The 24,370-nt window shown below is 41.8% G+C and overlaps 1 protein-coding gene across 1 annotated transcript in view; it reads left to right on the top strand.

Moving 5' to 3' along the window:
• Positions 1 to 24,370, top strand: part of pex14 (peroxisomal biogenesis factor 14) — a 250,989-nt gene that overhangs the window by 81,629 nt on the left and 144,990 nt on the right. The gene's annotated exons all lie outside the window — the stretch shown is intronic.

The raw sequence follows: 24,370 nt of genomic DNA on the forward strand, positions 1-24,370 counted from the left end.
TAGCACTTTTCCTTTAGGACCAATCTCTTCTTTGTCCATGAATATTCTAAAACTTACGGAATTGTGATCTGTAAGCCCAAAGTAACCCGCTACTGAAACTTCAACCACTTGGCCAGGCTCATTCCCCAACACCAGGTTCAGTATGGCCCCTTCCCGAGTTGGACTATTTAGATTCATAGATTCATAGAGTCATAGAGATGTACAACATGGAAACAGACCATTCGGTCCAACCTGTCCGTGCCGACCAGATATCCCAACCCAATCTAGTCCCACCTTCAGCACCCGGCCCGTATCCCTCCAAACCCTTCCTATTCAGATACCTATCCAAATGCCTCTTAAACGTTGCAATTGTACCAGCCTCCACCACATCCTCTGGCAGCTCATTCTATACACGTACCACCCTCTGTGAAAACGTTGCCACTTGGGTCTCTTTTATATCTTTCCCCTCTCACCCTAAACCTACGCCCTCTAGTTCTGGACTCCCCGACCACAGGGAAAAGACTTTGCCTGTTTACCGTATCCATGCCCCTCATAATTTTGTAAACCTCTATAAGGTCCCCCCTCAGCCTCCGACACTCCAGGGAAAAAAACAGCCCCAGCCTGTTCAGCCTCTCCCTATAGCTCAAATCCTCCATCCCTGTAAAGATCCTTGTAAATCTTTTCTGAACTCTTTCAAGTTTCACAACATCATTCCGATAGGAAGGAGACCAGAATTGCACACAATATTCCAACAGTGGCCCAACCAATGTCCTGTACAGCCACAACATGACCTACCAACTTTTAAATTCAATACTCTGACCAATCAAGGAAAGCATACCAAACGCCACCTTCACTGTCCTATCTACCTGCAACTCCACTTTCATGGAGCTATGAACCTGCACTCCAAGGTCTTTTTGTTCAGCAATACTCCCTAAGACCTTACTATTAAGTGTATACGTCCTGCTAAGATTTGCTTTCCCAAAATGCAGCACCTCACATTTATCTGAATTAAACTCCATCTGCCACTTCTCAGCCCAATGGCTCATCTGGTCAAGATCCTGTTGTAAACTGAGGTAACCCTCTTTGCTGTCCACTACACCTCCAATTTTGGTATCATCTGCAAACTTACTAACTGTACATCTTGTGCTCGCATCCAAATTATTTATGTTAATGACAAAAAGTAGAGGGCCCAGCACCGATCCTTGTGGCACTCCACTGGTCACAGGCCTCCAGTCTGAAAAACTACCCTCCACCCCCACCACCTTCTGTCTTCTAGCTTTGAGCCAGTTCTGTATTCAAATGGCTAGTTCTCCCTGTATTCTGAGAGATCTAATGTTGCTGATCAGTCTCCCATGGGGAACCTTGTCGGATGCCTTACTGAAGTCCATGTAGATAACATCCACTGCTCTGCCCTCATCAATTCTCTTTGTGAATTTTTTTTTAAGAAGTAAATCAAGTTTGTCAGATATGTTTTCCCACGCACAAAGCCAGATTGACTATTTCTAATCAGTCCTTGCCTTTCCAAATACATGTACATCCTGTCCCTCAAGATTCCTTCCAACAACTTGCCCACCACCAACGTCAGGCTCACTGGTCTATAATTCCCTGGCTTGTCTTTACCGCCCTTCTTAAACAGTGGCACCATGTTAGCCAACCTCCAGTCTTCTGGCACCTCATCTGTGACTATTGATGATACAAATATCTCAGCAAGAAGCCCAGCAATCACATCTCTAGCTTCCCACAGAGTTCTAGGGTGCACCTGATCAGGTCATGGGGATTTATCCACCTTTACCAGTTTCAAGACATCCAGCACTTGCTCCTCTGTAATATGGACATTTTACAAGGTGTCACCATCTATTTCCCTCCAGTCTATATCTTCCATATCCTTTTCCACAGTAAATTTCCCTACAGTCTATATCTTCATCAACCACAAGGGATGAACTCAGATTTCTCCAGTTTCCTCATTTCCCCTCCCCCCACCTTGTCTCAGTCGAATCCCTCAAACTCAGCACCTCCTTCCTAACCTGCCATCTTCTTCCTGACCTCTCCGCCCCCACCCCACTCCGGCCTATCACCCTCACCTTGACCTCCTTCCACCAACACATCTCCATCGCCCCTACTCCAAGTCCCTCCTCCCTACCTTTTATCTTAGCCTGCTGGACATTCTTTCCTCATTCCTGATGAAGGGCTTATGCCCGAAACGTCGAATTTCCTGTTCCTTGGATGCTGCCTGACCTGCGCTTTTCCAGCAACGCATTTTCAGCTCTGATACTCCAGCATCTGCAGACCTCACTTTCTCCTCTGATCTTTGAGGGGCCCTATTCTCTTCCTATTCTCTTCCCTTTTGTCCTTTATGTATTTGTAAAAACTCTTTGGATTCTCCTTAATTCTATTGCCAAAGCTGTCTAATGTCCCCTTTTTGCCCTCCTGATTTCCCGCTTAAGTATACTCCTACTGCCTTTATACTCTTCTAAGGATTCACTCGATCTATCCTGTCTATACCTGACATATGCTTCCTTCTTTCTCTGAACCAAACCCTCTATTTCTTTCATCATCCAGCATTCCCTATACCTACCAGCATTTCCTTTCACCCTAACAGGAATATACTTTCTCTAGATTCTCGTTATCTCATATCTGAAGGCTTCCCATTTTCCAGCCATCTCTTTACCTGTGAACATCTGTCCCCAATCAGCTTTCGAAAGTTCTTGCCTAATACTGTCAAAATTTGCCTTTCTCCAATTTAGGACTTCAACTTTTAGATCTGGTCTATCCTTTTCCATCATGATTTTAAATCTAATAGAATTATGGTCGCTGGCCCCCAAGTGCTCTCCCACTGATACCTCAGTCACCTGCCCTGCTTTATTTCTCAAGAATACATCAAGTTTTTCGCTTTCTCTAGTAGGTCCATCCACATACTGAATCAGAAAAGTTTCTTGTACACACTTAACAAATTCCTCTCCATCTAAACTCTTAACACTATGGCAGTCCCATAAAATCCCCTATCATAACTACCCTATTATTCTTACAGTTGGCTGAGATCTCCTTACAAGTTTGTTTCTCAATTTCCCTCTGACTATTGGGGAGGTCTATAATACAATCCCAATAAGGTGATCATCCCTTTCTTATTTCTCAGTTCCCCTAAACAACTTCCCTGGATATATTTCCGGGAATATCCTCCCTCAGCACAGCTGTAATGCTATCCCTTATCAAAAACACCACTCTCCCTCCTCTCTCGCCTCCCTTTCTATCCTTCCTGTTGCATTTGTATCCTGGAACATTAGGCTGCCAGTAAGCATCACTGAGCCATGTTTCTGTAATTGCTATGATATCCCAGCCACATGTTCTGAACCATGCCCTGAGTTCATCTGCCTTCCCTGTTAGGCTTCTTGCCTTGAAATAAATGCAGTTTAATTTATTTGTCCTACCTTGTCTCCTGCCTGCTCTGACTGTTTGACTCGCTTCTGTTCTCAACTGTACCAGTCTCCGATTGATCTCTTTCCTCACTATCTCCCTGGGATCCCCCCCACCTTATTAGTTTAAATCTTCTTGAGCAGCTCTAGCAAATTTCCCTGCCAGTATATTAGTTCCCTTCCAATCTAGGTGCAATCCGTCCTCCTTGTACAGGTCGCTTCTATCCCAAAAGAGATTCCGATGATCCAAAAATGTGAATCCTTCTCCCATACACTAGGTCCTCAGCCATGCATTCATCTGCTCTATCCTCCTATTCCTGCCCTCACTAGCTCGTAGCACCAGGAGTAATCCAGATATTACTACTCTTGAGGACATCCTTTTTCAATTTATGCCTAGCTCTGTAATCTCCCTTCAGAATCTCTATAAAACCCTCCTGAATGCTCCTTCCAAATTCTGCTCCATCTAAACCTCTAATTGAATCCCAGTCATTGTTGGAAAAATTAAACTCTCTCATCACCACCACTCTGTTGCTCCTATTTCTTTCCATAATCTGTCTACAGTGTTGCACCTCTATCCCTTGCTCACTGTTGGGAGACCTGTAGTACAGACCCAACCTTGTTACTGGACCCTTCCTATTTCTGAGCTCTGTCCATATTGCCTCACTGCTCAAGTGGTCCATGGTGCCCTTCTTCAGCACAGCTGCGATATCCTCTCTGACCAGTAGTGCAACTCCTCCACCCCTTTTACCTCCCTCTCTATCCCGCCTGAAGCATCTTTATCCTTGGATAGTCAATTGCCAATCTTACCTTTCCCTCAACAAAGTCTAAGTAATAGCAATAACATATACTTCCAGGAACTAATCCAAGCCCTAAGTTCATCTACCTCATTTACTACACTTCTCGCATTAAAACAAATGCCCCTCAAAGACCACCTGTCCCTTTGTGTTCATCACCTGCTCCCTGCCTACTCTTCACCTTAGACATGCTGACTTCATGATCTAGTTCCTTACAGGCTTTAGTTACTACCTCCTTACTGTCCACGAACCACCTCATTTGGTTCCCATCCCCTTGCCATATTCGTTTAAACCCTCCCAACAGCGTTCGCAAAAGCACCCCCAAGGACATTGGTTCCAGTCCTGCCCAGGTGTAGACTGTCCAATTTGTAATAGTCCCACCTCCCCCAGAACCGATCCCAATGTCCCAAAGATCTGTAACCTTCCCTGCTGCATGATCTCTCAAGCCCCTCATTCATCCTGCCTCTATTTCCATTTCTATTCTGACTAGCAATTCTGAGATTGCTAAGATCCTACTTTTTAACTTGTCTCCTAACCCCCTAAATTCTGCTGGTAGGACCTCACCCCGTTTATTACCTATTATCATTGGTGCCTATATGCATCACGACAGCTGGCTGTTCACTCTCCCCCACCAGAATGCCCTGCAGCCAATCTGAGACACCCCTGACCTGTGCACCAGGCCCGCCTATTTACTCCCCTTATGATTGAATCTCCTTTGATTATGGCCCTTCCACTCTTCTTTTTCCCACCCTTCTGAACAGCAGAGCCAGCCACGGTGGCATGAACTTGGCTACTGCTGCCTTCTCTTGGTGAGCCATTTCCCCCAACAGTATCCAAAACTGTAGACCTGTTTTGGAGGGAGATGACCAGAGAGGACACCTGCACTGCCTTCCTACTCTTACTCTGCCTTTTGGTCACCCATTCCCTTTTTTCCTCAACAATCCTAATCTGCGGTGTGACCAATTAGCTAAACATGCTGCCACGACCTCCTCAGCATCACGCACGCTCCAAAGTCCGACCATCTGCAGTACTGATTTCTTTCCACAGATTCTGCCAGACCTGCTGACCTTTTCTAGCAATTTCTATTTTTGTCGAGTCATTTGTCTACTTCTGCCATGAATCATCCTCTTTTTCTTCAGTTCAGTGCCCAATGGCAGGTCTGACCTACAGTATCACAACTTCCATCATGGGTAGAGGAAGAAAGCCAAGCCAGGAATCCTCACACAGTTGGAACATTGGTTGAACCCTGTGTTGTTGTTGCCACCAATCCAATCCATACTAATCCTCCAGCCAACTCTTGTGCCAGCAAATATATCTATGTTGTGGTCTGCAGCTATGGAAACGATGGTAGAGGGTCAATTCTTTACCAGCACTTCGCTGACTAGGAATGTTTTCTGTTCTTACTGCCTACCATTGCTGTATGTCAGAAGGATTTAAAAACTGATCTTTAGCCTGTTTGACTGCATTATGACTGCACCTTCCTTGGCCATCAAATATTGAGTGGGACTTGAACCAGGAGCAGCTAGCTCAAAAGCAGAGATGCTACCACTGTGGATAAGAACTAGTTTATCTCTAATAGATCTTCTGTGATTAACTGACAGTTCCATAACTTGCAAAATTTTAGTGAAAATGTGCTTGGAACTGGATCATTCACATATTCAACTACTGATTATTTTGCATCAGTAGAATATTAAAATGTATAAAATTAATTTTTAACTAGATTAGCCCATGGAAATGTATCGATCAAAAGGATCACGCAACAATAAGGAACTGCTACACTGACTTGTAGTTGCTCATGTATTTTGACTTCATTCTTTAATACCAGTATTGTCGATATTTTCATGTTGTAGAAAGAACCAGATTTGACCCAATTCTTCCATCTTGTAAAGTGGGTTTATTAGCATTATGCAGACGTTGCTTGCCCTTTTAAGAATATTTTATCCCCCATTATCCAAGTATAAGATGTAGGTGCAAATATAGGCCCTTTCAGTCCATTGAGTATGCTCTGTTATTCAGTGAGATCATGGCTGATCTGATCATCCTCAACTCCACTTCCCTGTCTTTTCCCTATAACCCTTAATTTCCTGTCTGATTAAAATATGTCTAGCTCAGCCTTGAATATACTTAATGACTCAGCCTCAATAGCTTCTTCAGTAAAGAATTTCACATATTGATTATCCTCATCTCTGTCCTAACTGGGCACCCCTTAACTGAGATTATACCTCAGGTCTTAGACTCTCCCATAAGGGAAACAACTTCGCAGCACCTATCCTGTCAAGTTTCATAAGAATCTTTGGTTTCAATAAGATCGCCTCTCCTTATTCTAACAAGTACAGGGTTGACCCAGTATTTTCGGGACAGCCTCCAACACCAATGTATCTTTCCTTGGATAAGGAGACAGAAACAAATTCCAGGTGTGGTCCAACTTGTGCCTTATGTGGTTTTACCAAGACTTCCATATTTTTATACTCCATTCCCTTTGAAGTAAAGGCCAGAATTCAGTTTGCCTTTGAATTTGGACGTTGGCTTTTTTGTGATTTAAGCACGAGACTTTTCAAATCCCTCTGCAACAGCTTTCCACTTTAAGGAAAAAAATCGACACAACTATTTTTCTTGCTAATGTACAAAATCCAACAGTTTCCCACATTATATACCATGTGCCATGTTTCTACCCAACCATTTAACGTTTCTGTAGCCTTTCTGATCTCTAACATTTTCTTTCTGATCTCTTGTCTTTACACCTGTCTTGTCATCCTCAACATGCCGATGGTATATTCAGTTCCCACATCCAAGTCTTGAATATATCATCTTTAAATAATTGCTGTCCCAGCATTTATCCCCATGGTATTTCACTGATTACAGGTTGCTATCCTGAAAATAACCCCCTTCTGCCTACTTTTAATTAGCCAGACCTGTATCCATGCTAATATACAAACCCCCCAAACAATGGCTTTTTATCTTATTAATTAGTCTTATGTGGTACCTTATTGCGAGCTTTATGGAACTACATACATATTCCGTCAATTGGTTTCCTTTATCCTGCTTGCTACCTCTCAAAGAATTCTCATAAATTTATTAGTTATGATTTCCCTTTTTTGAAGCCGTTCTGGCATTGCATTGAACTCCAGAAGGAGTCGTCAATGCTGTAAATGGCATCAGGCACGCTGACCACCATGCACAGACACTTGGAGCGGCTATGTGCACTAGCTTGGAGAAAACAGTGTGGTGAAGTCTAATGTAAAGTATTTATTCACCGTGATTTCATGAGCTCCATTATTATTTTGTTAGTCTCATTCTCCAAGGTACTTAACTTCACATGGCATTTGTCTTCTGTTTATTTGATTTGATTTTGATTTTAATTTTATTGACAGGTGTACTCGAGAACAAAAAGTACAAGAATAAAGTGAAAAGTGTAAAATGTCAGCATACCAGGCACCATCTTAGGAACAAGTACCTAGGTACAGAACCTTAAGAACAAGGTAGAAAGAAAGAATATTGCAGTAATTGGATGCAGGTTTGTTTGCTGAGCTGGAAGGTTTGTTTTCAGACATTTCATCACCATACTAGGTAACGTCATCAGGGAGCCTCCTGGAGAAGCACTGGTGTTAGTGACCCACTTTCTGTTTGCTTAGGTTTCTGTGGGTTGGTGATGTCAGTTCTGTGGTGACAATCCTGAGAAAATGTACCTTCTAGCTCAGCGAGCAAACTTACATCCAGAACCTCAACCTGAACTACAAATCTTCTCAAAATATGCTATTTTCTCTCATCTACTCTGGGTCAATATTTTCTCTGAATCTACTCTATCTCCTTTTATTTGGAGAATGTGAATGATGGAGCACAATCTTGAATCAGAAACATTTAAATTCCCTTTAATCTACTTTGCTTGTCATATCCATAAAGATTTCTAGAAAATTTGTTAAATATGAATTTCCCTTTCACAAAACCACATTGACTGACTCTACTTGATTGTGTTAAGCCTTTCTAAATGTCCTGCTATTTCTCCCTTAACAATACACTGTAGCATTTTCCCATGTCAGATGTTAAGCTAACTGGCCTATAATTTACTGAAACAAAATTAAAAATTGGTGAAAAAGCTCAGCAGGTCTGGCAGCATCTGTGGAGAGAAATCGAAGAGTTAATATTTCAGGTTGAGTGACTCTTCCTTGGAGCAGATATAATTTACTGCTTTGTCTGTCTCCTGTCTTGACCAGGGGTGTCACATTAGCAGTTTTCTAATTTGCTGAAACCCTCCAGGAGTCCAGAGTGGTCTGGAATATTTCAACCACTGTCTCCATTATCTCTACATCCGTTTCCTTTAAAATGTTTAGATGGCCATCAGACCATCTTTTCTGCCTTTATTGCTATTAGCTTATCAAATACTTTGGCCTCCTGATAGATATTGTTACAAGAATTTTCCTCCCATTTGTACCTTGCTTATCTCCTATCATTTTGTCATATTTATAATGTCCTGAATCATGAAGAGCAATGCAAAATATTGTTTTAAATTATCTGCCATTTCACTAATCCCTGTTATTAATTCTCCATTTGCATCTTACAAGGCTCTGTCACTTATTTTGGCTACTCTCCCTTTTCATCTACTCACTGAAGCACTTGTTTGTTTTTCTTGCCAATTTACTTTCAAAATCAGTTTCTCCGGTTTATGTTAGCATTTTAGTCACCAGCTGTTGGTTCTTAAAACTTCCCAATTTTATGATCCGCCAGTAGTTTTCACCACTTTGTATGGTTTAGTTTGGATTCTCTCCTAAACCATCTGCCTTAGTCATGAGTGGTTCATCCTTCTTATCAAGTCTTTCCTTTTGACCAAAATAAATTTTGGCTGAGCATTATGAAATATCTACATGGATATCTACCACTGCTTACCACTAACCTTCCTGTAGTCTATTTTCACAGCCTTTTTCATACTCCTGTATTTGCCTCTATTTATGTTAAGGATATTAAACTAGGGACTTGTTCTCCATCAAACTGAATTTGGAGTTCTACAATGTTGTGATCACTAAACCCTGGAAGATTTTTAACTTCAAGCTCTCTTACTAATCCTACCTCCTTACTTTGCTAGATTTAAAATAGCCTGTTCCCATAGGTTTTGTAATGTACTGTTCTAAGAAGTAATCCTTGATGCAATCTCTAAATTATTCTTCCATATCACCCTTGCCCATTTGTGCAGTCAGTATACAGATCTCATGACTGATGCTGTACCCTTCTCAAATATCTCCATTATTTCTTTATTTATACTTTGTTCTATGTTGAGGCCACGTCTTTTCCTTGTTATTCCTCATTTTCATCCATACTAATTCTACATTACAATCTATTCCACCTATGTCACTACTGACCACCATACTGATACCACTCTTTATTAACGAAGCTACCACACATCCTTTGTGTTTTTGCCTATTCTTTCAGAATGTTGAATACCGTTAAATATTGAATCTCCAGTGTTTGGACGTCACAACTTATCAACTGATCATTTTGAAATTTATGTGGCTGCACCTTAACTGAGAGGAGTGGATTTGATGGATATGTTCTTTCCTACCCTTTCTCTAAGTTTGTATTTAAGATAAATTAGAAATACATGATAAATGGAAGTTATGTGTAAAAGACTATTGAGATGTTCTTATAATTGTTTTCCTGATACAACATCCTAAAGATTAGGCTCAATTCTATGAATTGAATTTTTACAGTTGAAATCTTAGTTTTATATGTTCTTGCACTAGTTCTTCATCTGCAAACAATGATGTGAGTATGAGGAATGTATTTGTTTTACAAAGTATTGAGTGGAGAAGCTCTGAGTAACCATTGGAAACACCTATTTTTATTACATGAATACAGGAGAGCTGAAAATGTGTTGCTGGAAAAGCGCAGCAGGTCAGGCAGCATCCAAGGAGCAGGAGAATTGACGTTTTGGGGATGCTGCCTGACCTGCTGCGTTTTTCCAGCAACACATTTTCAGCTCTGATCTCCAGCATCTGCAGTCCTCACTTTCTCCATGAATACAGGAGAATTAACATTGTGTGAAAGGTTTATTTTTGGATGAGAAGGATATTGTAATTGGTACTTCGTGGTATGTTTGTATGCAAATATACAGAAAAAAAATTGAGCTTTTTTTCAGTGAAGGTTGGCACATGACCAGCAGAACTTTCCCTTCTCATTTGTATATGTTTGCATTATTTTCTTGACTGTTGCACCCATCTCAAGATTTGTATCATGGGTTTTATGCTTTACCAATGGTTTTTATGGTGTTTGTTTAAAAAAAAGTGTAGTGAAGCAAAATCAGTTTCCTCCAGCAGCAGTTCCAATTCTCAAGAAGTTCATAGTGGCAAGGGGGCAAGAAACGGGAATTAGCTTTAACTGAAAATGTTGCTCGACTGCAAGTGGTAGAATACTGCTACGAAGGACAAGAGCAAGGCTTTGTTACTCACCACCTATTCTTTAAATTCTAATAAATGTTCTCCCTCCTTTGCTGAAGTCTGTGACCACTTACCAGAGTACTGTTGTGTGGGCATTGCAAAGTCTTCGATATCCTTTGCAATTTGCCATAGTTCGCATTTAAGCTTAAGCAGGCTATTAAATAGGAAAGAAAATAAAAAGAATGCACATTTTGGATTGACTTTTTCTTCTTTAGATGTCCTAAGAGGCTTCACCACCAAAATATTACCTTTCAACTGTAGTTAGTTGTGATGTAGAGAAATATAGAACCCTTTATCACGCAGGAAAGTTACAACAACATAAGTGCAAATTCAACTGTTTTTATGGCCTGGAGACTTGGTGTTGGCAATGCTGCATTTAGACTTTTGAAAAGTTATTTGCTTATGTTCTACATGGAAGGATCTTGGTTACACTTAAAATCTGCTGGCCTTTAGAGTCACAGATTATTATGGTGCAGAAGGAAGGCACTTGGTCCATCATGCCTAGACTGACTCGATTATCTCGTCCAGCTGTATTATCTAATGCCACCATCATACCTTTTTCTCTATATCCCTCCATACTATTACCATCTAAAGATCCATTCAGTGCCCTCCTGAATGCCTAGTCAACTTAGTAATTTGGAATAGCATTTGGGACTGGCTGAGAAAATCACCCAGGAGACCAAAGAGAGCTGTGAACAAGGAAAGGGGAAAGGAATAGGGCTACATGTTTCTCCAAGGACTCTCTTGGAAATCAGCAAACATTGTAGACCTTTGTGTTGAGAGGTCTCTGGTTCAGTTGATTGACAAGGATTATCTGTCTTGGATCCTTCTCTTAGTTTGTAGATGTTAAGATAAAGTAAACGGGTACATGCAGTTGATTAGGTTTTTAAAAAAATGGAGAACGACCAGGCATTCTGGCCCAGCAAAGGTTGTAACTAAGACCCTTTCATGTAGATTGTAAGCAAATTAAGTTTCAAAAGTCTAAATGCAGCATTGTCAACCCCATGTTCCCAGGATGTAAAAAAACATTAAATTTGTCCTTATGTTGTTGTAACTTTCCTGCGTGAAACATGGTTCTACATTTCTCTACATCACAACTGTACCTACAGTAATATTTTGGTGGTGAAGCCCCTTAGGACATCTAAAGAGGAAAAAATTGATTCAAAAATGTGCATTCTTTTTCTTTTCTTTCCTTTCCTTTCCTATTTAATCTTCGCTTAGACTCAAATGTGAACTACGGCAAATTGCAAAGGATATCGAAGACTTTGCAATGCCCACACAATGGTGCTCTGGTTAGAATGTGATTCTGGTTAGAAGATTTTAAAAAAGACCATGGAGGCTGGAAATCTGAATTATGAATAGAAATTACTTAGCAGGTCTGAACCGCATCTGTGAAGAAGAAAAGCAGAGTGGACATTTCAGACCTTTCATTTTGTGTACCAGGCAAGATAAGCCAACTTATTGAGCAAATTTTGTGCATTTGGTATTTTGTATTACTGTATTACGAATAGTTTTATTGATTGAATGACTTAGCTCAAAGATCACTGACATTTCTGTGTTTCTAAGCACCTCTTGCTAATTGATTCCTCAGTCTAAGGAGCACATATGAGGGCACACGAGAAAAGATTCAGTGGCCTGATGTTTATAATGATGGTGAAACTGTTGGCGCTTTCCATCATTAGTTACTCCTCTAAAACTTACGGAAATGTTGATGTACATGTGCAGGTTAGTGTGGAAATCCAGAAGCCTTGTTAGTGATTTGCTGCTATTCCAAAGAATGCTGTTCAGGTCCTTGCGTTCTCCATATTCTTGGAGTGCAGTCCATAAGTAATCACTGAATTGAAGAAAGCTTCTATTTCCACCTTCTTAGTCTCGCTGCAAAAACCTTTGTAAAAGTCATCCTGTCTTGAATGGAGTGCAGCTGAATTTTTAATGACGTACTAACTTCATAGATACTGCACAGTATTCTCACTGATGCTGAAAAGCTTAGTTGTGGAATTCCTCCATTATGACAGAAATTACACATTTTAAAATATTACCTTTTGAGATGGGCTTACAGGAGCCAATTATAAACACTTCCATGTTTTTGAATGCCAATTAGTAAATCATCCTGTTCAACCAAATTTTCTGTCAGTGGAACTAGGTGTGAATGTGTATCTTTACTAAAATGTTTTGTGAAACAAACTACTTGTGTGGTTTTTGGTGAACCTCCACAGAACATGAATGTTTCAATGAATACAAAGCTCGCTGGATACAGAAAAAGATGATAGTGCTAGCACACAAGCAGAAGCAGATTTGTGGTAGCGGTTTCCTCTATGTGGAAAGCTTCTGAACTCAGCCAATTGACTGCAAACAGAAAACACTTTCTTTCCTAGAGGGTGGTAGGAGCAATGGAATAAGGTTTTATTTACTTGAGCGCTTTCTAATTGTTGGCTCCAGACTGTCATTAGCAAAGACTTGGATTGATTGCCTGTATTTTCAGCCAGCGACTAGTGTGTGGTGCAATAGCCTTAGAGGGAAAGTAAAATAAAAATCTTCCAGTTGAGGCTTTAAAAGCTATTTCACAGCAGAAGGTTCTTGCTCTTTTTCTCTTCTCTCCTCCAGGTACATTTATATAACAGCACTAGCTGCCTTACACATAACCATGGACTGAGCAGGAGGTTTTGTGCAAATCTTCTAGATCACAGAATTAACAATGCTAGCACCTCCACATTGAGTAACTGGATGCCTCAAGGATCCAGCGATAGATGAGAGTGGTTACGCTGTCAAATTACATTATCTTTCATTGTAGTTGTCTTTACATCACTGAAAATTAACCCTTCACCACCATTTTGCACACTGTAGGCACTTTTTTCAATCGAAAACTTCTGGATCTCGCCACTACACAGCCAAGTGTAGTGAGAATCTGATTAAGGAGGAACGGACAATTGCCTACTGGAACTTGCTGCTTATTTTTAATTTTGCTGATGTGCTGACATATGACATACTTACCTTATTTAACCCATTTCTTGGGAAGCTATATATAATACAGTAAAGAAAATACATTTTGTGTTATCCTTCCTTCTGTTTATTTGGATTGTACCCTTGATATTTAGCACACATCTGAAGGGGGAATACCTATATTGGGACCTTCACTACTCGTTCAGATGGAATCTGCAGCCTCTTGTAAATCATGGAATTTGGTGGATGATTGGCAATGCCCGAAACGTTGAATTTCCTGTTCCTTGGATGCTGCCTGACTTGCTGCTCTTTAACCAGCAACACATTTTCAGCTCTGATCTCCAGCATCTGCAGACCTCACTTTTTACTCTATGCCCTAGTTATACTGCTGGTTGGTATCCTGACATTTAAATACCTCTCAGTCCGGACTGGCGACTGGCCCGGATGGATCCCTGGCCGTGCACGTAGATGTTGCGCAGACCAGCTAGCGGGAGTATTCACAGACATCTTTAACCTCTTCTTACTATGATCTGAAATCCTACCTGCTTCAAAATGTGCCAAAGAAAAATCATGCAGCTTGCCTTAATAACCACCGCACAGTGGCTTTGACTTCCATAATTATAATGTGGTTCCAGAGGTTGATAATGGCTCACATCACCTCCTGCCTCTCACATTGTCCTGATCCTTTGCAATCCCATAGCTGCGCCATCTCCCTGGCCCTGCACTCATCCCTGGAATGTCAAGATAACGAGGATACTTGCATCAGATACCTACTTATACAGGTCCTCCTTCAACATCATAATTCCAAACAACTCATCTCTAAACTCCAAGATCTAGGTCTTGGCTCCCTGTCTCTGTAACTGGGTCCTTGACTTCCTAACTCAGCCTGCAGTCAGTCTGCACCATAATCCTCAACATTGGTGTCCCACAAGGCTGTATACTCATCCCCCTACTTTACTTCTTATGCACTCAGGACTGTGTGGCCAAATTCCACCCCAGCTCCATTTACATCTCTTCCAGGGCTGTCCAACTTGAAGAAGTTCTGCCCCTGTCTCCAACAGGATTTCCATTCTAACCTTTCTGTCCTTGTAGTGATCGAGTCTTTACCAAAACTCACTTCCATGGCCACGTTTCAATCCTCAGTGACTGCCTCTGCGTCTGGGTCAGACCCCCCCCCCACCAATATATTCCGTGTGAAGTTTCAATCTTTTGTGTTATGAATCCACCCAAGATTTCAATGATCTTCAGTCATCTATTCTTACCACATTTTCAAAGCTGCACTCAGTGCTGTGAGCCACCAATTGCAAACTCTTGACGTCTCCCTCCATCAGCACCACCTCACACTGGCTCAGAGCTTGCCTTTTCCTCAATTCCCCTTCATCCTTCAATGTTCTAAAGAAATGCTTTTCTTTCTTTTAGGGATTAGGTAATGCAACTGCAACAACTCAGAATTACCGACCCCCCCCCCCCCCCACCTCTAGAACCTTCCTCCTCTCCCACCTCTCTAACTCCATTCTTTTTTCTTACTGCCACCTCTTCTCAAATATTTACTATCCCTTCTGACCTTCAGTTCTCTGCTGAGCATTCCATACACTGCAAAGGTCTTAGTTTTGTCCCTCAGATTTCGGGTCACATGACACTGAACTCTTTTTCTGTCAAATCTACTTCCATGCCTATTTCTTCTGACTGGAATCCTCTCCCTGTACCATTAATGCCTTCCCCCACCTCTAACACACTTCCTCCATCTGGACCTCACCCTCTGGCTTTTTACCTGCGCCCAACTTGTTTGTTGAGAACTGATGATATTGATTTGCCTTAATTTCCCTGCCTCCCTTACCCATTTGAAGCTATCTTCCTCTGGATTGACTGCAGTCTGTGTTCTCCGATCCAATCCTGACTTGATAATCAAGCCTGTGAGAAGAATGATACTGTTGTTGTCTGGTGTACTGACCTCTGCACTGTGGAGGCTGAGCAGCTCTTGGACCTCCTGCTGTCTCACCCAGACTGTGACCCCAACAATGAGCATTGAGCCATTATGTGTAAGGTTGTCACCAATCTCATTTCATCTGGGGATCTCCCCTGACCGCCTCTAAGCTCATAGACCCCCCACTCCATACAGCCTGCTTTTACCTTCTCCCTGAATTTCACAGGACAGACCCATTATGCCCTACGGAACTGATTTCTACATATGAAATTGATTAGGTTGTTTTTCTCCCCTTGTCTAATCCCTCCTCACTTACATCTGTGATTTTTCTGATGCTTTACGTCAGTTTCAGAATCTCCAGCCGCTGCCAATTATGGACTCCATTGCCGCCTCTTCACCCTGGAAGTGCAATCCCTATCACCCATCCATTTTCCATCTGAATAGTCCCGTGGCTATCCACTTCTTAATGGAAGAGAGGCCTGAACTGTACTTGCCACTCTCCTCTGCCTGGCCGAGCTTGCCGTCTCTGTGAGCAACTTTTCCTTCAACTCCTCTCACTTTCTTCAGATTAAAGCTGTGGCCACGGGTATTCACTTGGGCCCCAGTTATGCCTGTTTTTTTTTGTGTGGATTTGTGGAACAGTCCTTGTTCCAATCCTACTTCAATCCCTACCCACACTTTTTTCTTCTGGCGCATTGATGACATCATCAGTGCTGCTTCCCCCTCTCATTTGGAGCTGAAAAAGTTGGTCAATTTTGTTTCCAGTTTCTAACCAGCTGCCACCTGGTCCATTTCTGACTCCTCCTCCTCCTCAACATCTTTTTTTTCCATTTCTAGGATTAGCTGGTCACCGAAATCCATTACAAATCCACTGACTCTCACCGATATCTGGACTATACATCCTTACACTCTGCTTCCTGTAAGGACTCCATCCCACTCTCCCAGATTCTACCTTCCTGTTGCATCTGTTTTGATGATCCCACCTTTTGCAGGGGTCCTCAGAAATGATCAATTTTAGTCAACGGAGAATCTTCCCCCCCACCATGGTTAGTAAGGCCCTCAGCCATGTCCGATCCATTTCCTGCACTTCTGCCCTTCTCTGCCCTCCCACAATGATAGGGTCCCCTTGGGCTTCACTTACCATCCCAGCAACCTCCACGTCCAGAGGAGCGTAACCTACCATTTCCATCACCTTCAATGGGACACTACAGCCAAACACCCATTCTTCTCCCCTACTTTCTCAGCAGTTCTTCCTCCAGGACACGTTGGTCTACGCCTCCTCCCCGCACCCCTATGGAACCTTCCACTGCAGTCGCAGAAGGTGCAGCACTTGCCTGTTTGCTTCCTCCCTCCTCACCATCCAAGGCCCCAAACGCATCTTTCCGATTTATTCGGTGTAAACTTCATTGTCGCATGTATTTGAGATTCCTAATGAAGGGCTTTTGCCCAAAACGTCGATTTTGCTACTCCTTGGATGCTGCCTGAACTGTGCTCTTCCAGCACCACTAATCCAGAATCTGGTTTCCAGCATCTGCAATCATCGTTTTTACCTCTTTACTTCGAGTACAGAAGTCAAGGATCAGTGATGGTGATACAATTGAATGTCAAGGAGAGGTGGTTTGATTGTCTTTTATTGGCGATGATCATAGCCTGGCACTTGTGTGGCACAAATGTTACTTGCCGTTTGTCAGCCCAAGCCTGCATATTGTCCACATCTTGTTGCATTTGAACATGGACTGTCTCAGTATCTGAGGAGTCGCAAATGCTGCTAAACATTGTGCAATCATTAGGGAGCATCCACTTCTCACTTAATGACAGAGGGAGGGTCATTGATGAAGCAGCTGAAGATGGTTGGACCTAGGACACTACCCTGAGGAAGTCCTGCAGAGATGTCCTGAGCTGAGGTGACTGACCTCCAATAACCACAGCTAACTTCCTACATGTCCGGTATGATCCCAAACAGTTGAGAGTTTGGACCCTGATACCTATTGATTACGGTTTTGCTCAGGTACCTTAATGGTGCATTCAATGAAGTGAATCTTCACTTAGTAGAGTACATGTTAAGTGACACACCAAAGGTTATTGTACCTTCAACACACATTGCCCTTTCGAACATTTTATGGTCACCACACTACCAGAAGGATAAGGATGCTTTGGAGAGGGTGCAGAAAAGATTTACTAGGATGTTGTCTGGTAGCGGGGGGATTTACTATGAAGAAAGGTCAGCTTGACTGGACTTGTTTTCACTAAAACACAAGAGGCTGAGGGGTGACCTGATAGAAGTTGATAAGATTGTGAATGGCATAGGTAGAGTAGAAAGTATGAGGCTTTTTCCCAGGGTGGAGGGGTCAATTACTAGGGAACACAGGTTCAAGATGCGTGGGGGGGGGGGAGCTTAAAAGAGATGTGCAAGGCATTTTTTCACATAAAGGGTAGTGAGTGCTTGGAATGTGGTGGTGGTGGAAGCAGACACAATAGCACCATTCAAGAAGTACCTGGATGAATACATGAATAGGAAGGGAATAGAGAGATACGGATCCTATTACTGAAGGCAGTCCTAATATGGAAGGGCAAAATGTGTTGCTGAAGGGCCTGTTCCTTAGCTGTATTGTTCTTTGTTGTACACTAACTCAATTTAAAAAAAAGGGAGATGCTGTTGTAGATTGCCTGGTCTTTTTGGAGATGGCAGAGTGATTCATTTTGTTGTCTCTCGTACTGATATTTGTATCTAAAGGCTATTGGTTGAAGCATTTAATCCAACTGGCGTGATTTTGGACTGGTTCTGCCAATGAAAATCACAGGTAGGAATTTGGTAGCTTTTTCTATTTAATCTGTTGTCAGGTGGGTGATTTTCTATTTCAGCTGAATAAATGGAAATAACAAGCAGGTCTGTCTTCCACTGGTATCCTGTCATTTAGCAAGGGAAATCATGGACAGTGTAGGATGTGGATAATAGATCATCATTGAATCATTGAATCCCTACAGTGTGGAAACCGGCCACTCAGTTCAGCAAGTCCACACTGACTCTCCGGACAGCATCCCACCCAGACTCAACCCTCCCTATCCTATCCTTGTAATTCTGCATTTCCCATGGCTAATCTGTCTAACCTGCACATCCCTGGACACTATGGGCAGTTTAGCCTGGCCAATCCACCCTAACCTGTACATCTTTGTACTGTAGGAGGAAACCAGAACACCTGGAGTAAACCCACACAGACACTGGGAGAATGTGCAAACTCCACACAGTTGGCTGAGGCTGGAATTAAATTCGGGGCCCTGGCACTGTGAGGCAACAGTGCTAACTACTAAGCGAACATGCCCTTTTCCATTGTGTATCAAAGATGAGGTTATTAGAGTTTTTGTTAAGGGCTGGTTTGAGTTGGATATGAACATTGTATTTTTTTCATTCGTCCTAATGTCTGATGCAACCCATTTTGTGATGGAGGGGTGGAGGAGAGAAATGAATATCTTCAGAAACTGGCTTGTTTTCTCTGCAGTCTAATACCTGCTGGTCATAGTAAGCAAGTTTATTTTAAGATTTCATAAAAAGCTGTGATAATTCTGCACATTATCAGTTCCTGATGTACTATGAAATCATATGATATTAATTCTTTGGGATGGAGGAGTTTTATTTGTAAAACATTTTTCATCACTGTTTCTAAAATTATACAATGCAAAGAAATGTCATCTGGTAAAATGCATAAGCTTGGTGTTGAATCCGGCTGCTCAAGGCAGATGGTGGCTAGTCTTCGGCACATTTGAATTTGGCTAGACTTAATGCCAGTGACACTTATTGCATGTTATCTTTTCCTGTTTTTCCTCTTTCTGGAAAGTTTTGTTTCCTTTGTTTAAAACTTTCATGTGTGGCCAACGATACTTCACTAGACAGTGTCACTGTGCAGACACTTGGTTGCTACAGGAATTCTGAACAACACCCAAGAAGCTTGACACCATCCAGGACAAAGCAGCCCGCTTGATGGGCACTGCATCTACCAAACATCCATTCCCTCCACCACCGACGCTCAGTAGCAGCAGTGTGTGTCATCTACAAGATGCACTACAGAAATTCATCAAAGATCCTCAGACAGCACCTTTCAAGCCCATAACTACTTTCATCTAGAAAAACAAGAGCAGCAGATACATGGGAACGCCACCATTTGCAAATTCCCCTCCAAGTGGCTCACCATCCTGACTTGGAAATATATTGCCATTCCTTCACTGCCACTGGTCAGAATCCTAGAATTCTCTCCCTGAGGGCATTGTGGGTCGACCCACAGCAGGTGGACTGCAGCAGTTAAGGAAGGTAGCTCACTCCCACCTTCTCAAGGGCAACCACTGATGGGCAATAAAATGCTGGCCAGCCAGTGATGCCCACATCCCACAAATGAATAAGTAAAAAAGAAATGGCTGTTATTGGTTCAATTTGTTGATGTTGTTCCCGGTGATCTCACTGTGTTGGGCAATTGAAATGCCATGTATATCTCTGGTCACTTTATAGAGAGGATGTGGAGGCACTGGAGTGAGTTCAGAAATGATTTGCAAGGCACATATTTCAGGAAAGCGTGAACAGACTGGGTCTCTTTTCTGTCGGGTGGGGTGGGAGATAAAGCTGGGAGAATGACCTGATAGATCCTTTTAAAATGTTGAAAGTTTTGATGAAGTGGATACAAAGAAAATGTCTCCACTTGTGGGCAAGAGCATAACCAGAGGCTGTTAATCTTAAAATAGTCATTAAATGGTCCAATAGGGAATTCAGAGGAAACCTTTTTGTTCAAAGTGTGTTGAGAATGTGTAACTCGCTATCACAGGGAATGGTTGATATGAGTAGTATAGATATGCATTTAAGGGGAAGCTAGGCAAGGAAATGAGGGAGAAGGTATTAGAGGATTAAGCTGACAGATTTAGTTGAAGAAAGACAGGAGGAGTATAAATGTTGACATCAATTGGTTGGGCCAGATAGCGCGTTTCTGTGCCGTGTATATGTTGTAATCTTATACGATTTGTTGCTAGTGGGAGTATCGCTAGTGTCAATGTTAATAGAGCCAGTTGCAATATATACAAGTGTGCTGTACCAGTGAACCACACCAAGTTGTGTTTACTAGCAGCTTTACTGATAGAATCATTGACCGCACTGAATCCATTTTGATCCCATTAGAGATATGGTTTTTAAAACAATAGACTGTTCAGAGTTGCATATTGTTTAATATTTGTGACTAGAGCAAGTAATTTTTTGTGTACATTAAGATATAATGACAATGCGGCACACGTACTTCAAAATTCAGGTTATGTGACTAAAATTTCAACAAAATGCTTCCAAGTTAACTTTTTCTCCCCCCCCCCCCCCCCAACTGAGTCACTTACCAATGCGCTGATACTTATAATAGCATTAATCACCTAAACATCTGATACTCTTTTTGTATTCTGTATCGCTGCCAATCTTTGAAATTAGAAGCCGATAATTACCAAACATGTTGGGATTGTATACTTTAATCAGAAGTTTTTAGATTTGTACCCACAAGTTTGAACATTGGTGAAACATTCTCTGCTCCTTGTATAACAATAAGCCTGGGGCATTAAGGTGAAAGTGTTAAACAGACAATAATCACTTGTCACATATAAGAGCAAAGGAAAATATCCAGTAGCATAAAATTTGTTCTAACTGCTGACTTCATGTATCTATATCCCATCAAACTGAAAGCATTCAAGCAACTACTGCTGTTATCAAATCACTCATGAATCCTGCTAATTAAAATAGAGCTTCATTCTTTTTAAACCATCGTTTGACAGGAACTTGAGACTGGCATAACAAGGTTTAGACATGTTATGAGCCTTTATTGCATAAAAGGTACTTTTACATGAATGTACAGTCAAGTGTAAAATGAATTGATCTGCACAGACTGAATTCTGTGCTTGCTAATGATTCTTTTTCCAGCTTTTTACTTGAAGCAGCGACGTAATAGCTTCTAAACTGATCATCTTTTGATTAATTAGTTTATCAAACAGCTTGCAGGTTTGATGAAGTAATTTATGTAGCTTCCTTAAACATCCATGTTGTAAGCCAGCAGTATTGTCAAAATATCAATTAGAGGAATCTTTTTTTAAAAATGCTGGTAGTTGGAAATGATTATCTGAAACCAAATATGTAGTATTTTGTTCAGGCAATTTTCAAAAGGTGTAATGTTTCAAGTGCTGGCTTATGTTTAAACTTGCAGAATTGCTCACAAACTGTTATATTCAGTGGAATCAATTTCCTGTGTTTCAAGTGTTCAATTCAGCATGGATTGAATCTTACAGCACAGAAGGAGGCCATACAACTCACTGTGTCTATGCCAGCACTTTGATAGTGTGATCCAATTAGTCCCACGCCTCTATTGTTTCCCCATAGTCTTGCTAATTTTCTTCATTTCAAGACGAATGGACTACTCCTCCTATTTCGCCAAATTCCTGTGTGTATCCAATTTCCTTTTGGAAGTCATTTTTCAATATAATTCTATCATCCTTTCATTGAGTACATTCCAGACCATCATAACTCGTTGGGTAAACAAAATTCTTCTCATCCGGTTCTCTAGCCAATTATCTTAAGACTCTGTTTATCAACGAAGCCAATTCTAAGTGGTGCAATTTGCACACAAGCACCGAAACAGTGTGGCAGTACTACCTCATTGCCAAGCTACAATACCGTTGCTGCCTGTCACAAAGATGGCGCCATCCGTATATTCACACCGGCAAAATAAACACAGGAAGATGTACATAACATCAGGAAATAATTTGTAAGGCAGGAAACCTGTTACATGTTATTTTAAGATAGTTTGTATTCAAGAAAAATGAGGTCTTAGGATACTTTGGTATAGTTTTGAGTTACCACAAATGCAGCATTCTGTTTTGCTACGGAATCTAAGGCAAAATGGCACCTCTCTGGGGATCATGCTAAGGGTTAATTCTGTACATTTCATGCTAATTTATCTTATTTTAATTCATAGCTAATACCTTGAGTCATATGTCTGTATCTGTGGAACTGTGGTACTGCCTGTGTCTCTGTGCTGTTATGTGGATCTATGGTACACTTTGTGTCGATCCACATTATGTCAACAAGCTAACATCATCATAGATGGCAGGCTGACGTGTGCGTGTAGAAGCATGCTGACAACAAATGTCTGGTCACAGGGGCCATCTTCATCATTGCAGGCTCTGATGGCGATCTGCGTATACACGGGTTCTGATAGGGATCTGCATGTACACGGGTTCTGAAGGGGATCTGCGTGTACACGGGTTCTGATGGGGATCTGCGTATACACGGGTTCTGATAGGGATCTGCATGTACACGGGTTCTGGTGATCTCTGTGTACACAGTCTCTGGCTATCTGCATGTACGTGGGTTCTGGCAATCTGCGTGTACACGGTCTCTGTTGGCGATCTGGGTGTACATGGATTCTGATGGTGATCTGCGTGTGCATGGGCTCATGGTGACCTGCATGTACATGGGCCTGATGAAGATTTGCATATACACGGGCTCTGATGGTGATCTGCGTGTGCACGGGCTCTGATGGCGATCTGCATGTGCACAGGCTCTGATGCTGACCTGCATGTACATGGGCCTGATGGAGATCTGCATATACACGGGCTCTGATGGCGATCTGCATGTGCACGGGCTCTGATGGAGACCTGCATATACACGGGCTCTGATGGAGATCTGCATATACACGGGCTCTGATGGCGATCTGCATGTGCACGGGCTCTGATGGCGATCTGCATATACATGGGCTCTGATGGCGATCTGCATGTGTACAGGCCCTGATGGCGATTTCCATGTCTCTATGCTTTGGTGGCTATTTGCAGATGCACAGTTGACAGTAGATGCTCCAGCTTAAATCTTTGTCTTTTGATACTGGCACTCCTGTCAGTTTTTTCCTTATTTATTGTGTTAAAAAAGACTTTCTTTTGCAAACTTCTCTCTTAAATGTCCCTGTTACCCTCCTATTCTCTAAGAAGAGCAATCCCAGCTTCTCTACTCCTTTCACATAACTGATGATCATCTTCCCTGGCATCATAATGACAAATCTCCTGTGCACCCTTCTGAAGGTCTGAACATTCATCCTAATGATAACCGAGATTTAGGCTAACAGCTAATAATTTTAGGAAAATTGTGTTCAATCAACCATGAAAAAAATTGGTTTTCAAAATAGCTAAGTTAGTTTGGCAAAAATTCTTTCTTGAGAAGCTTTCATTCATCGCTTGTTTTACTCCTTGGTTCCTGAGTTATCAATGACAGCTTGACTATATCTCAGAAGGGATTCTGAGTGGGGAGATAACACAGTGTCAGTATGAGTTGCCGAGCCTTGTTATCTCAGTATAGCTGGCACCAGAATTTTTCACATCCTGTTTCTTTATTTTACCACAGAGCACTTGTGATTGCTTCCAACTTTTAGCCAGCAGTGGGAGTGAATAGTATTTAAGACTGTTGCTAATTCTGATACTTGGTGGCTAGGCCAAAAGGTGGGGCAGAGACTGTGATTTCTTTCAGTGGAATTCACCAGCTGATCGTCTTTCAAATTCCACCGAATAGAGTGGGACTTTGATCAATTCAGCAGTGCAGTCCTGACTGTGTGAAAGACTGAGCAGTTAAGACCTTGGTTCTAAATTTGACTGATGTGTACGTTGAACATTGAGTTGGAATCTTTGTTCTCAACAGCTTTCATTTAAAACATTCTGCTTATTTATTACGGTGGGGAGAGTAATTTATGATGCACTGCGAGTTTAGCATTAACCTGGAGGAGTTTCAGTTTCACAGACAATCAAAGTCATTGTCAATACCTGGGAGATGAAAATTCAAACTGCATATTAAATATAACTGAGTGAGAGTCACATCTTCAAAGATCTTTGTTGTAGTGTCTGGGCCTG

The sequence above is a fragment of the Hemiscyllium ocellatum genome, chromosome 37 (assembly GCF_020745735.1).
Source record: "Hemiscyllium ocellatum isolate sHemOce1 chromosome 37, sHemOce1.pat.X.cur, whole genome shotgun sequence".
NCBI classification, from domain to species: Eukaryota; Metazoa; Chordata; class Chondrichthyes; order Orectolobiformes; family Hemiscylliidae; genus Hemiscyllium; species Hemiscyllium ocellatum.